The sequence below is a fragment of the Cantharellus anzutake genome, assembly GCF_015039405.1.
Source record: "Cantharellus anzutake strain C23 chromosome Unknown EI90scaffold_49, whole genome shotgun sequence".
Taxonomy (NCBI): domain Eukaryota; kingdom Fungi; phylum Basidiomycota; class Agaricomycetes; order Cantharellales; family Hydnaceae; genus Cantharellus; species Cantharellus anzutake.
The window spans coordinates 499,936-514,698 of record NW_024066999.1 but is presented as its reverse complement, the minus strand read 5'-3'; positions in this window follow the sequence as shown (position 1 = coordinate 514,698).

The window sequence follows — 14,763 nt, the reverse complement described above, 5'->3', positions numbered from 1 at the left end:
TAATAAATTGAAATGAGGGGGTGGTGACCATCGAGGGGTACCGAGAGGATTGCGGAATAGGGGGGCTCCGAGGTTAGTGAGGGAGGAGCGGAGTTAGAACGGAGGAATCGGAGGGACCGGAAGTCGATGGCTGGGGATAGATATGACAATATCTATCAATCCACTAATAGATGATCACTTACACACAAAAGATCGGCTTATGACAAAGGGAGACGATCAAAACAGTTGACGCCACACTTTTCTGCTGGTTCCGGCTCCAGCACACTTTGCAGGCACATTTCCCGTAGTGGGGGAGAGCACTGGGAGCTCTATCTGAAGCAGTGCAACTCCATTGGGATCCCACCTGACAATAGAGCAATTCCCAATGCTGTAAGATTGGAGCAAAAGCAAGCTCTCGTTGCAAGCGAGTGAGTGTTTGAATTCCAATTCATTTCGTGTGAGGTCTTTGGGTAGCTCAGCACACAAGGCCGTAAGTGATACAAGTTTGTGTATTTTACGGTGGTGTGTAAGCAGTTACCCGGAGGTTCCCACTTGCCCACATGACTATATGTATCTAATTTACATGTGGCTCGGGGTTCGGGGCTATTGCCCTGACATTCTCCCCCTTGCGTTGCATTTGCGATGCATACAAGGTTGACAGTGAATAAAACAGAGTTTTAATAATTGATTTACATTGAGTTTGGAATTATCAATGAGTGTTTTGTTGTCGCCACTTTGAAGTGGGCAATTTTGTACATGTCGGTGAAGAAAAGAGAGGGGGTTTAAGGAATGAATGAGTGTGGGCCATTACTTTGAAGTGAACGGCGATACATTGGTATCGCAGGGAGAGAAAAAAAATGGTGGAGTTTGTCGAAAATGAATTTCGACCCAAAGGTTGTATGTCTTTGGTGTTCCTCACTTGTTCTGTGAGGGTTCGTGTGTACGTGGTGTTTACACACGAGCGGTGGTGGATGTGGGTCTTTTGATGGAGTGGAGATTTCCGCAATTGTTACTTGCGGTTCCTCGCATACAGTATTGTGTGCGGGGCCTCGAGTTGGGGGAAGGTGTTTTCACGGGCGCCTCGATGGCATATTACTGTGTCACTTTCCCCTCTCTCAAGGGTGGAGTCATTGCCCCAGAGGAGGGTTTTCCTCCGGGTTGTTCATCTGGACATCCGATTGCTGCGTCAGATGCGATGACGTAGCCTGGGCTACATTGTCGGGCTGTGGGCTCGACGAAGTGGGTGCTCCCTGGGTGGGAGCAGGTTGTTGTGTTCCTGAGCTGCTTGGCTCAGGTGTAGAGTATGGTAGGTCTACCGTTCTTCCCGTGGGGAAGGGTGGTCGTTGGGCTGGTTGTCCAGCACAGAGACTTGTGTCTCTTTCCCGGTATTTGGAAGCTTTCGCTTCCCATTCTGCAGTTCTTGCGGCATGTTCCTCAGGAGTCCTGAGTGGTTTGAACTGGGACTTTAAGTAGGCAGCTTTGCCTAGACTTTCCCAGGAGATTTTTCCCTTATTCTCTGGGGAATTATATTCCTCCACGAGTCTTGCGATACTCAGGAGTCCCAAGAAGTATTTCTCGGTTTCCTTCGCTTTTTCACGAAGGGTTCTGTGTACCTTGCCGCTTTTGAAGGCAGCTTCAGCCTGTTCGTACCAGTGTACGAATTCTTTCCCACTCACGCTTGTCCACCAAGCATATGCGGCGTCATGCGCCGCTTCTGACCCTGCTATTCTCCTCATGGGGAAGTTGGGGTCGATTGTTATGTCAACTGGAGCTTCGACTTTGCCGAACTCGTTGAGTTCGGCAGTCTCGTATAACATGTGGACACTTCCCTGCAGGGTAGCTTGCCCATAGGGTGCTGAGGTACTCAGTGGCCCGCCACCTCTGGCAGTGGTCCCCGTTTTAGGGTCTGCCGTCAGTTGCCTACCGCTCTCCCTCTTCCCCTCGACATGGGTTTGCCCCTCTGAGGGCGGGCCCTTATGCAACCCGGACAGGGTCGCCTGCCTACGGGGTGGCGGGATAGTCGGTGCCCCACCCCTTGATGCGCTAGTCCCCATGTGGGGTCGCGCCTCATGAGGCCCGGAACCGTATCCCCTCCCCCTGACCTGGGAGGCCCCCGTCATGATGGGTTTGGCAGCGAGGTCTGCCAGTGCGCGTGCCTCTCTGAGCTCGCGTTTCAGTAATTTGATCTCCCTTTTTTGGAGATCGACTTCTCTCTCTGTGTCTTTCAGAGAGTCAAAGATGCCCTCAGCATCTCTTCGTGCTCTGTTGTATTCGCGCCTCCAGTGGGTGCAATGGTCGCAGGCATCTTCTGACACCCTCGAGTTATCAGACCGTGCCTGTTTGGACGGTCTGGACGAGGAGCTGCTGTCGCTCCCTCGTCTCCCTCCTACGAGGGACTTCATCTCTTTCAGCTCCTCACGGAGCTGACCTGTCTGAGCAGCTACCGCTGACACGATGGCTGATTCCCAGCCTGCATTTGGCTGGGGTGTTGTTGGACCTGGGCCGAATTGGCTAATCCAGGGGTTGATCTGGCCAGGGAAGTTCCCTGGGGAGTATGCCTGGGGCTGCAGCAGCAAATGCTGCCCCTGGAATGGCGCTTGTTGCGCCATCGGTGCAGTTTGCACCGCATATGGTTGGAAGCCTCTTTGGGGAGGCTGGGGGTATGCGGTGCCTGTTAGCAACGCGGATGGTTGTTGGTTCGCAGCACTCATTTGTGCTGCGTGCGTCGTGTAATCCATGGCACTTATCTGCGCCTGGTGTTGTTGTTGTTCCGGGGAGCCTTGCTCCCCGGGTTGTCGTATTTCGATATCCGGTGGTTTGTTTGGATCTGTCAGGGGACGACTCCCGAGTCCCCATGACCCTCCCCTATGGTCCACAGTCCCAGGTGTAACCAGCCCTGTCCAGGGCACAACCTACTGTGGGTCAGAGATGATATATAGAAGAGAGGCAAGTATATACAACTTGCCTACTGTGGGTCAGAGATGAGAAGGAAGTTAACTTCTCATCTTCCCACAGTGGCCACAATACATCGAAAACTTCCGGAGATATCCGGAAGTCACATGAGACCCGAGACCCGAGGTCCAGGCCCTCCAGCCGCACTGAGCGTCCGGCACAGGGCGCGCGCGGGGAGTGCAACAGCCGGGTGCGGTTGTGGGTGCAGGTGTGGATGCGGGTATGGGCTAGGTCAGGGTGTATGCCCTGACAGGATCGAACCGAGGGTTGCCTCCCCCAGAGAACGACATTTTGTTGTTATGTTACTCGTGGTGGTGGGAGGGGTTTTCGTTCTTGCATGCATGGGATTCGCCACAGTTGTGTGTTCTTTTGCACATGAGCCTGTGGTTCACGTGGTCTAGGCGAGTTACTCGCCTAGCCCATGTGATCTCTAGTACATGGTGTGGCTGTCTGTCAGGGACAGCTCCGAAAGCGGCGAGGTCCCGGCATGCGGGACTCGGTGGGACGAGTAGCAGCTGTGCGTAGCGGCGATCTCGTCACGGGGTGAGCGTCCCCAACCACTTAGTCTGAAGTGGGAATGTGAGTTATTATTGGTCACATGGGGCACGCCACGTCACCCTTGCACACAGCCACGGCTCTCCGGGTGCCTCCGCGGGAGATCCCGAGAGCGCCCGCTGTGGGTGCGGGGTAAGTGCGGCGGCGATGGCGGCGATATAGGAACAGTGAGATACAAGAGGGGGAATGGGCGTGTGCACCGGTGATACATTGAGCAGCGGGAAAGGTGGTCCATGTGAGAAAGAAAGAAAGAAAGAAAGAAAGAAAGAAAGGAGAGAGGAGAAAGGAAGGGGAGAAGCGGTGCGGAGTGGGGGAGCGGAGCGAGGGTCGGGCAGGGTGTGCCCTGACACTGTCCGGGCAAGTTACTCGCCCAGAACTTTCCCACGCTCTTGGCTGTGGGCCATCGTCCCTTGGCTTTACTTCCTCCGCCTCCGTTTTTGGGGGCATTGTAGGCGGGATAATCGCCCACGCACAGAGCCGGCTCAGATACCCGCTTCCAACATTCAGAAATCTACTTCCATTCACGTGATGACTCAGTACAGATTTGGTATCCAAAAATAGTGCTATTTCGTACGATTCCGACGATACCAATAACGTCCCAATCGGTGGAGAATTGACAGAGTTCTATGTTGGAGAAGTTAGGCATGGCAGGTCACGAGTATGTGCGGGCGTGGGAATCTCAAGCGGCAACCCAGAATTCCAGCCTCACTCGTTCCCACAGCGTCTAATAAATCGGTAAAAATGCTCATTGGCTGTGTGAGAGTTATCTCCGGCCGCATTTCCAATTTAGGCTCTTAATTCCGTAAATCCATTGAGATATCGCTTATTTTCTCTTATTTTCATATTTTGCCATCATTTCAGATATTGATTGATATTCTTTTATTGTTACTGTTACTCTTTTTTATTACTTTGCCTAATAAGGTATGCAGGTGCCATATGGTACCAATATTTCTCATCAATTATTCTAAAAATAATTGTTCCTTATATCCTGTACATACCGGATTTTGGAATAGAAGTTCTCCCCTCCCCCAATTTTCTCTAAGGTGCTAGGACGCACTAGAGAGGGTGTGAGTGTGTGGAATTCCAACAGTAGGAATAAGGGCAGCTGTCTAGCTCACAACGAGTGAGTAGTGGACGCTGAGCCCGGACCTTGCGGAAATCCTGGAGAACCCACCGCGGAGTTAAGGATCGAGAGCATAGCGAAGTCAAGAGAGAAAGTAGAGGTGTTGGAGAGTTTGGCCCCACGAGCTTAGTCGGCATAGAGAGCCGCGAGCCCTCTTTCAGCATAGTGATGCCGAGAGTTCCCTGTCTTCTTTGATAGGGAGTTTTTCTGGTTCCCTTACATTTTGTAAGGTGAGGTACTCGTCCAGGTGGACGAGGTCGTTGCAATTTCCTAGGGGTTCCCATGTGGTGTCCCCTAGTTCCCATTTGACCTTAAACCAGAGTTCGTTGTGAACCCACACGTGGTTTAGGATTTTGCGAACTACTGCTTTGCGATCGGGGTCTTCCCCAAAATCGTAGAATATGTTTACTTCCCTATTTGGGAAGATTTCCTGGTCATTCGGCTTGTGAGGTACAAGCCGGGATACATGGAATCTTGGGTGGATTCCGCATTGTTCAAGTTGTGGTGGCAACTTGAGGACGTAGTTTGACGTCTCTGGAAATGTTTCCAGAATTTCGTAAGGCCCTATGTATAAGGGCTTTAGTTTTCCTGCCCTGCCTTTGGGTAGGTTCAGCTTATCCGTGGATAAATATGCGAGCTCACCTTTTCTCAAAGGTGGGTCCGGGCATCTTTTCTTATTCGCCTGGATTGTTTGAGCAGCGCGATTATGTATTATCGCATTGTGTGCTGCCATGAGGTTTTCCTTCGCTTTTTGAGCGAAGTCATTTACTCCCGGGTAGTCCGAGAGTGGTGCTGTTAGGCACATCTTTGGCATATGGCTGTAGATTAATTCGAATGGGGCAAATCCTGTCGATGTGTTCAAGCTCGCATTGATCGCGAATTCCGCCATCGACAGTTTCGCTGCCCAGTCGCATTGGTCTGGTCTAACCATCGCGTGTAGTATTTATACTACTTTTTGTATCATTCTTTCCGCTTGGCCGTCGCCTTGCGGGTGGAATGCAGTTGTGAATTTCAACTGTACACCGAGTATTCAGTGTAGTTCACGCCAAAATTTTGACGTGAATTTTGAGTCTTGATCTGATATGATCGAGTGTGGTAGACCGTGGAGTCTTACAACTTCACGAAGAAATACGAATGCTAGTTCTAGTGTGTTCGTTGTTGTCTTTATTGGAATTAGGTGGATGTTGGACGTCAACCTACAAATGATTATCCAGAGGTAATCATATCCCAAGCTTGTTGGGAATGGACCTGTGAAGTCCATGGCTATTGACGACCATGGTGTCTCCGGGGTCGGGAGTGGGTGAAGCATTCCAGGATTTCTCCTGGTTCTTTTCTTTGTTGTTTGACAAGTTCCGCAAGACCTGCAGAACTTGTGGGTATCCTTTCTCATCGACTTCCACCAGAAGTGTCGATGGAGGGTTTCCACTGTTTTCTTGGATCCTAGGTGTCCAAGTGTTTCGTGGATGTTCTCGAGGATTATTCCCCGAATGGACTTCCTTTCGTAGTTTCCTTTCGGGACTACTATTTGGGTCGTTCCTCCTTCTCCAAGTCGGGTTATCAGCCCATCTTTTACGGAGAAGTTTTTGAAGTTCCCTGGGTTCTCTAGGATTTCCCGGTGGATCTGGCTTTTCAAGTATCCAGATTTTATTGCCTCAATGAGGTCTTTTTCTTCGAATTGTTTTCGAAGGTTCTCTTCTGGACTTATGATTTCTTCCAGATTTTGGGCGCTCCCCCCTAGAGTTTCCTCTAGGTTATCGCTCCCCCCAGAGCTTCCTCTAGGGTATTTCTCGCACGTATCGCTGCGAGTCTCTTTCTCTCTGAGTTTTTACTCAGGGTACTGCTTAGTAGCAGTTCTTCGTATTCCTCGATTCTGTCGGGGATGATGTCTTCTGCATTTTTGTCCAGGTGGATGTCTGCCGACACATAGTCGTCGAAATGCAGATCCTCGTCCGTTGACGAGTCGTAGTATCGTGATAGTGCATCTGCCACTTTGTTTTTGTGGCCTTCCACGTATTTTATTTCGCAATTGAAGCTTGCGAAAAAGGCTTGCGATCTCAGGTGTCTCCCTGAGTTGTGGTTTTTCGCTTTGAAATATTCCAAAGCTTTGTGGTCCGTGATTACTGTGAATTCACGGCCTCCCATGAGGTCGTCTTGCCATCTCATGAGTGCTTCGAGGACACCCAGTGCCTCGAGCTCGTAGGCGAAGTACCTACATTGTGTGTTGGTGAACTTTTTGGACATGAATGCGGCTGGGCAGCAAGTCTGCCACCTTTTGCCTTGTCCAATTAATGCACCCATGCCCGCTGGGCATGCGTCTGTTATGACCCAGACGTGGAGTTTGGTCCTCTCTTCTTCTGAGAGGCTTTCCGGTGGGTTCCACTGGACGGGCTTCAGGATCGGAGCCCTGCATGCTAGACGTTTGATTTTGTCAAAGCATTTCTGGTGGAGTGGTGTCCACCTGAATGTCTGCTTGTTTGAACAGATTGTTTGCAGTGGTCCTGTGTAACCGCTGACGTTTGGCATGAATATCGATAGATATTCTACCATTCCCAGGAATCTTAGGACTCCTGTGTGGTCTACTGGCTCTCGCCAGTTGCGGATTTTTTCCATTTTATCTGCTTGAGTGTGGATGCCTTGTTCGTCCACTCGGCTTCCTAGAATGTCTAGGATTGGGGCAAATGGCTGGAATTTTTTCTGGCTTATGTAGAATTTCGCCCCTTTTAGGTGAGTGAATAACCACAATAGTGCTTTATTGTGGTTTTCCACCGAGCTTGTGCTGGTGAATATATCGTCAAACCAGACGTGTAGGTGTCTGCCTACTTCACCTCGTAGTTCCCAGGTCAGTGCGCGCTGGAAGGTGCAGGGAGCGTTGCAGTCTCCTTGCTGCATCGTGTTCGAGTTGTATGTCCCGTGGGGCGTGGAGAATGTCGTCCTATGGACGTCGTCTGGATCCACATGTATTTGTTCGTATGTGTCCGACATATCGATCTTGGATCGGTATGTTGCTCTGGCGACTGATTCTTGGATCAGTCGCATGTCTGGCATTGGTGTGACGTCGAGGATCGTGTTTGAGTTACGGTTCCTCGCATCTATTACCATGTGCAAAGATCCATCTGCTTTGCAGATGCACAGTAGCGGGCATGCTCGCTCGCTGTTTGCGGGATACCACCATCCTGCTTTTACATAGCGATCTATTTTGGTCACTAGTGCTTCCTGCAGTGCTGCAGGACATCTTGGGGTGTTTTCCTGAAATTTCTTGTTCGGATCCTTCAACGGGATTCGATGGTTCACCTCCCTCAAGGGAGGCATTTCTAATGGCGCTGGCACCATTACAGTTTCAAATTTTTCTCTCCACCACTCCCTGAGTATTTCGAACTCGGGGTTGTTCATGGAGAGACCTTCCAGGTGTGGTACGTCTGGAAGTTCTAGTCCTTCCGGACTAGGATTGGGCCAACCTTCAGGGTATTTTCTTTTGATTACCCTGAGGTGTGTTTCAATCCCGCCTCCCTGTCAGGGGGGCTTCTTTTTTGGTTGTTCTCGGGCTCTTGCTCGAGTTTTCCATCCGTGTGATCTCGTCACATGGTCTTCGCTTATTCCAAGGGTGTCTATGTTGCCCTTGTTCACCGTTCTCACTTTGTGGGACCAGAAGTCTAAGCTTACCTGGTTTTTGTTTAACCAGGGGGTGCCAAAGATGGCATCGTATCTGTTGATGTTAATTACATCGAAGTAGTGTTTTTCTATGTGGCCATTGATCTCAACGTCCACGTTGGTTCCGAACAGGATCTGTGATCTTGTTCCTTTCGTCCCCATTTGAAGGACGACTGGGTTCTCCAATTGGAGAATTGGGATGTGGACTGCGCGGACAAAGTCCAGCGATAAAGCGTCCGTTTCGGCTCCACTATCGAATAGTGCATAGGCTTTTATGCCTGCTATTTTTATGTGGGCCGTTAGCGTTCTCTTTGTTGAGAGCGGTCTGTTTGCAGGGTATTTTCCCGCATCTTTTGAGATGCGGAATTTCGCATCAAACAAGGGGGACTGGGTTTCAATGGACTTTTGGTCCTTCTTCCCTTTGTCCTTGTTTTCCTTGGGTACTTTGGTGTATTTCCCCAAGGCGTCTTTTCTTGGTGCTTCCACCAAGGCTTTGGTGACTTTTTCGTCTGCTGTGTTTTCTAACTGGTGTGCTACAGCCAGTTTGATTTTGTAATTTATGTCGTCGTGATCGACGACTGACATTGGGCCCATCCTTATGGTCCCGACGTTGACTTCCTCACCCTCTGAGTCGGGTGAGTATTGAGGTCCTTTGTATGGGTCCTCTACTTCGAAGCGTGATGCTTCGGAGTTACCAGAGTTGTTCTCTGGTTTCTCATCTGATGAGCCTTTCGACTCTTCATCCGTTGAGTTCGCGATCTCCATGGCAGCTATGCGCCTTGGTTTTTCATCGCTCGTTATATTGTGTCTTGGGCAATCTTTTGTTTGCCCTATTTTGCTGCATTTGCCGCAAATTGGAACTGACTTTTGGTCAGTTTTCCTCGAGTTTTTCGAGGATGTATCCTCTTTCCATCTGGGTTTCAGCTCTTCCGCCTTCTTTCCTGATGGGAGGGCTCTGCCGTGGCTCGTGGTTGCCGTGGTAGTTGTTCGCATGTAGTAACCTGATTTGTAGGCTGAAGACATCTTCAGCCCGTCAATTATCTCATCTACATGAGATATTGCTTTTAACATCTCCTTGTTTGAGGAGAAGTCTGCTCTGATTCTATCATGAGCAATCATTTCCCTCTTCCATTTGAGGGGAATGTAGTTTAGGAACCTGGCGTTGAAGGACGCCTGGTCTGGCGGCATCACCATCTGGGACGCTGCTTTTGACAGTTCTAAGTAGAACTGTTTTAGGCCTTTTTCTGCTTCGTATTTGATGTTGCGGTATTTCTTTGTCGCGTTCAATGCGGTGGAGGCTTTGATGAAGGTTCTCATCAATATGTTGAGAACTTCGAGGAACATGCCCTCATCTCCTCTGAGGAGAGTTTCGTCTCGGAGTCTAATTCCGAGGTCGAACGCAGGCCCCCCTAATCCACGAATCAAGCAGTCCAGGTGGACTTCGTCAAATTGGGGACCTTTGCATCCTCGCGAGGTGAGGAATCCCAGTAGTTCTGTGAACCACTGCCAGAACGATTCCATGTCATTCTCCCCTGACCATTTCTTGTCAGGGAATGCTGGCCCATTCTTTAGGGCTTCTGGCTTCACTCCTTCTGGGTAGGGAGTGAGTATTCTCACTTCAGCCATTCTTATGGCCTTTTCGTACCATTTCTCCAGGTACTCTTCTTGCTCCCCTGCCTTCGTGGGGTCGCTATCCAATGGAGATCTCTCCTTTGGGGGGTTTTTGCTGGGGGAAATCTTCCTCGCAGCGTTTCTTTGGTTTCAGGCGAATTCGCCTGAAGTTGTATTTGTATTCTCTCATTGTTTTGAGAGGGTGTGAATGAGTTACCTCTCTGTTCGAGAGGTCCGTCATAAGTGGACGTTTGGCCGAACCTTTGGTACGTGCCAATTCTCCTCCTAATCTCTGAACGATGCCTTCTTTCGGCATCGTCTTCTCCTATCCTTGGGAGAAGGATCTCCTTAGCGTCTCTGTCATATCCATCCCCGGCCATCGACTTCCGGTCCCTCCGTTCCCTCCGGTCTAACTCCGCTCCTCCTTCACTAACCTCAGAGCTCCCGTATTCCGCAATCCTCTCAGTACCCCTCGATGGTCACCACCCCCTCATTTCAATTTATTACCTACGCCTCCCTAAGTACGGAGCCCCGAAGACTTCTGGACAGCTCCGACGTCTGCTAGCACACTCCCACCTCCGTTGGACAATACACTCGCCTGCCCTGCAGAGCCCAGCTTCGGGCCTATCCCTCCTTTCCGTTTCTGGGTTATCGCCTGCCTTTCCGCTAACCCCACAACCCGACTCATCGGTAATATTCAGTCGGCTAATGTTTAACCCCGTTAGCTCCGCTCCGTTCGGCTCCACCAATTGCGGACCCGTCTTCGCTGTAACCATATATATATCCCGCTTGTACATAGGTTACACTCCAGTAATAAAATCAACTAGAGTTACCCCCCTTAGGTTCTGATTGCCAGTCAGTAAGTTAGGGCATGGACGTGTCACTAGGCACAGCGCTCTTGGCAGAAGTCACTGAGGCCGAAGCCCTCCGCTACGGAGACACTCCCTCGTCTCGAATCCGGTCTCTGTGTCAGGGACTCGTCCGGGGTCGAGGGGGCCCGGGTGTAGCGTCCGGGACTGAGAGCCTGGCAGGGGGCGGATCGGGCGTGCGTACTGACAGGCCCGATGTGGGACAGTGGTCCCTGGCCACTTAGACTGAAGTGGAAAGTTGTTATTATCATTAAAGGAGAGATATTGTATGTCATATCCATACAATCCCGACCTCTGCTCCGGGCTCCCGGAACTCCAAACTTGACTTCCGGAGCCCTACTTCCCTTCCGTCACCTTCTCCTTGCCAACTCCCAAGAGGTTATCCCACCTCCGGCTCCAACACCACCTTCGGTCCGACTCCGGAACATTCCGGTTCCGACCCCAACCTCGACACCTTCCAGACGAGTATGCAACACCTATGCTCCCGACTCCGGACCTCTGCTCCGGAATCCCGTTTGCATCTCCGTCTCCGGAACCTCCGGTCTTAGCTCCGACCTCGGACTTTGACCCCACCTCCGCTTATACCCATTGTATTGGTTAGCTCATTCCATTTAATTACGTTTGCCAATATTCCGGAGTTTAACCTCCGAGTTCGGACTTTCCGGACTTACTCCGGACCTTGCAACTATTGCATTGTCCATTTCAATTCTGCTATTCTCCCTCATTCCTATTTGGGCTGCTGCTTCCTTCTATTCAGTCAGCTAGCCATTCCCGACTCCAATCCTCCTTCCTTCCTTCTTGGGCCTTGGCCCTTCATTCCTCCTTTGGGAAACACCATTGAGTCAAACACTTGACCCTCGGTGTTGTTCCCCTTTCCATCTCCCTTTGTCTCCTTTTGTCCTACCCTTGTTCCTTTTGATTCCGGACCCCTCCTTATATACAATGTACCTAGTAACTTGTAACCTCAGTCCGAAATCGACTTGAATTCCCCCAAGAGACTTTCCCTCTGCTGGTTCCGAAATTAGGGACCCCCAGGACAACCAGCAATGGCACAGCGCTCCACCTGAGTCGCTGAGGCCAAGGTCCTTCCATGCTAAGTCTCCGATTCCACTCTGGAGTCGTCTGAATCTGCACATTCTAACATTGTACTACTTACCTGAAGTGGAAAGTTGAGAAGAAGGCTACTTCTTCGGTTCCCACTTCAGGTTTGTTTATATACATGCGGCTTGGATCACATGACGGGTGCCACGTCACCCTCGCACACAGCCGTAACCACCCAGGTATCTCTGTGGGAGATCCCGAGGGCATCCGGTGCAGGCGCGCGTGCTGGGCACAGCGGGAAGTCGCCTGAGGTGCCCAGGCCGGGTACATGGTGGGTGCACTGCAGATGGGTCAATGGTACATTGATACAGAGAAAGTCGTCCATGTAGAATAAAGAGAGAATAAAGAAGAAGTAGGATAAGGAGAAGCTGAGGAGGGAAGGATGAGAGGGAAAGAAGGGAAAGGGGGAGGAGGTAAGGAGGGGTGGACCAGTGGGGTACCAGGTCAGGTTGGGCCGGGTGGAGCCGGGTCAGGCGGGTGTGCCCTGACACTCTGACAGTCTCTGTCGAGTCACTGATGATATTCCAGTGTGCTTTCACTGGTGGTTCTTTTCGTGAATTTTTCATGAGTTCTATTTATGTCCTGGACCGTGGTCCAGGGGTGTTTATTTGTTTCCTCACTTTTTTGTGAGAAATTTATTTCCTTCAGCAAGTCTGTTTGTTCGCTGATTTTTTCAGTCAACGTGTCGATTGCGTTGGCCATTCTTTCTAGAGTTATCTCTAGATGAGCCGTACTATTATGGTTCGTTTCCTCGATCTTTTTTTGGATCGAGTTTATCGCGTTTATTATGCACGATTCCTGGTTTTCCAGGAGGAAGTTTGGTTGGGCGAGCAGAGACTCTCCCCAGTTGACATTTCCGCTTCTGGGGGTTCCAGAATGGGTTCTTGGAGTGAACACTCCACACTCGCTTTGTTTAGGCGAGGCCATTGCGGAGGGTGCTTCCCTTTCATAGAGGGGTCTGTTCGCTGGTTTTTCCTTACTTTTACATAAGGCTTCCTCAGCGAACTCCCTCATTTCAGTTCGCCTCCTCTTCATTATCTCGGAGACCTCCTCCGAGGTTGGCGACCTTGCCTTGTCTGGCATGGTGTGTGGGAGTGTAAACAGCGGAAGTTCTTTTGGAGCTTCCGCGCTCTGGGAGATCCTGCTCTCAGGGTGTATGTTCGCACCTTCTTGGGCTTTCAGCCTGAGAAGAAGTTGATCATCACTTTCCGTCCTCCATTCAGACAGAACCTGGAACAAGTCCAGTAGTTTTTCGGATAGCCGACGCGGGGGCTCTTCCCTTTGTTTCCCTTTGTCTGCCTTTGGGGCTTGACTTGGGGACGTGAGGGGGGACTCCAGGGGATAGTGGGGCCCTGGAGTTTCCTGCGACTCTATCCGATCAGCTTTTTGGGCTGATCGTTCGGCGCTTATGCGTTTTTCGCGCAAGTCGATCACCTCATGAGGAGGTGAGGGATCTTCCCCAGCTTGGGTTAGATCAGTGTGTTGTGGAGTTCTGGGGGTAATTGGCCCCGCACTTACTCCACGTAAGTTTCTAAAGCCTTCAGGGGCCAGCCCTGAGGTGGTTGCTAATGCCGGATCATGTTGATCCTCGTCGTCGTCTGACAACGGCTTTTGGTTTGAATCTCCCATGATGGGAGATTGCGGTTTCTTAATAAACTGCTCGCTTCTTTTTAGTGTCGCTGCAGATGTGACCTTGCCCTTGTGGGCGTGTTTAGGCACCATAGGCGCTTCCGAGTCAGATGTTAAGATTGTAGAGTTGTGGGTTGTGTTGTAAAACACACCTCATGCACTTAAAAAAGTGTGAGGTCTTTGGGTAGCTCAGCACACAAGGCCGTAAGTGATACAAGTTTGTGTATTTTATGGTGGTGTGTAAGCAGTTACCCGGAGGTTCCCGCTTGCCCACGTGACTATATGTATCTAATTTACATGTGGCTCGGGGTTCAGGGCTATTGCCCTGACATTTCGGCACTAATCCCTCATGTATCACAGGAAAAGCCAACAAAGAATCACACATTTCTATCGCCCAACTGACGATGAGGAACCATGGTCTGTGGAAGGCCTGCTGCGTTGGGTCGAGGACCTAATCATCGAGCATGATCTGGCAAGTGTGCTTTTTGGCAATATGGCAACTGACATCAACTACGAACAGGGCTTTGATTTGGTTGACTCAGCATCATTTCGCGGGCTAATGAAGTTCCAGGCACATGGGGGCCTGTCAGGGACGCGTCCGGGGTAGAGGGGGCCTGGGTGAGATGCCCGACACTGGAAGTCTCGCAGGGGGTGGAGCGGGCGTGCGTACTGGCGGGCCCGGCTCAGGAGGCAGTCCCTGGCCACTTAGACTGAAGTGGGAAAGGATGTTATTATTATTAAAAGGGAATACTATGTTGCTTACCTGAAGTGGGAAAGGATGAGAACAAGGCTACTTCTTCAGTTCCCACTTCAGGTATGTTTATATACATGCGGCTTAGGTCACATGACGGGTGCCACGTCATCCTCGCGTACAGCCGTAGTCACCCGGGTGTCCCCGTGGGGGATCCCGAGGGCGTCCGCTGTGAACGCACGAGCTGGAGATAGCGGGGGTCGCCCGAGGTGCCTGGGCTGGGCATGTCGTGAGCGCACTGCAGGTGGGTCAATGGTACATTGATACAAGGAAAAGTCGTCTGTGTAGAATAAGGAGAAAATAAAGAGAAGGTGAAATAAGTAAAGAGGGAGTGGAATGGAGAAAGAAGGAAAGAAAGGAGAGGGGGGGAAGGCCGGGTGGCAGGGTACCGGGTGAAGTGGGGCCAGGTGGGGCCGGGTCAGGCAGGTGTGCCCTGACAGGGCCTCAGCACTACATCACGCTACAAGGACAAGGACCTTCCTCACAGAACAAAAATGATGCAACTTGTTCTTGCACGCACAGAAACTGTCACAAAAAACTTGAAG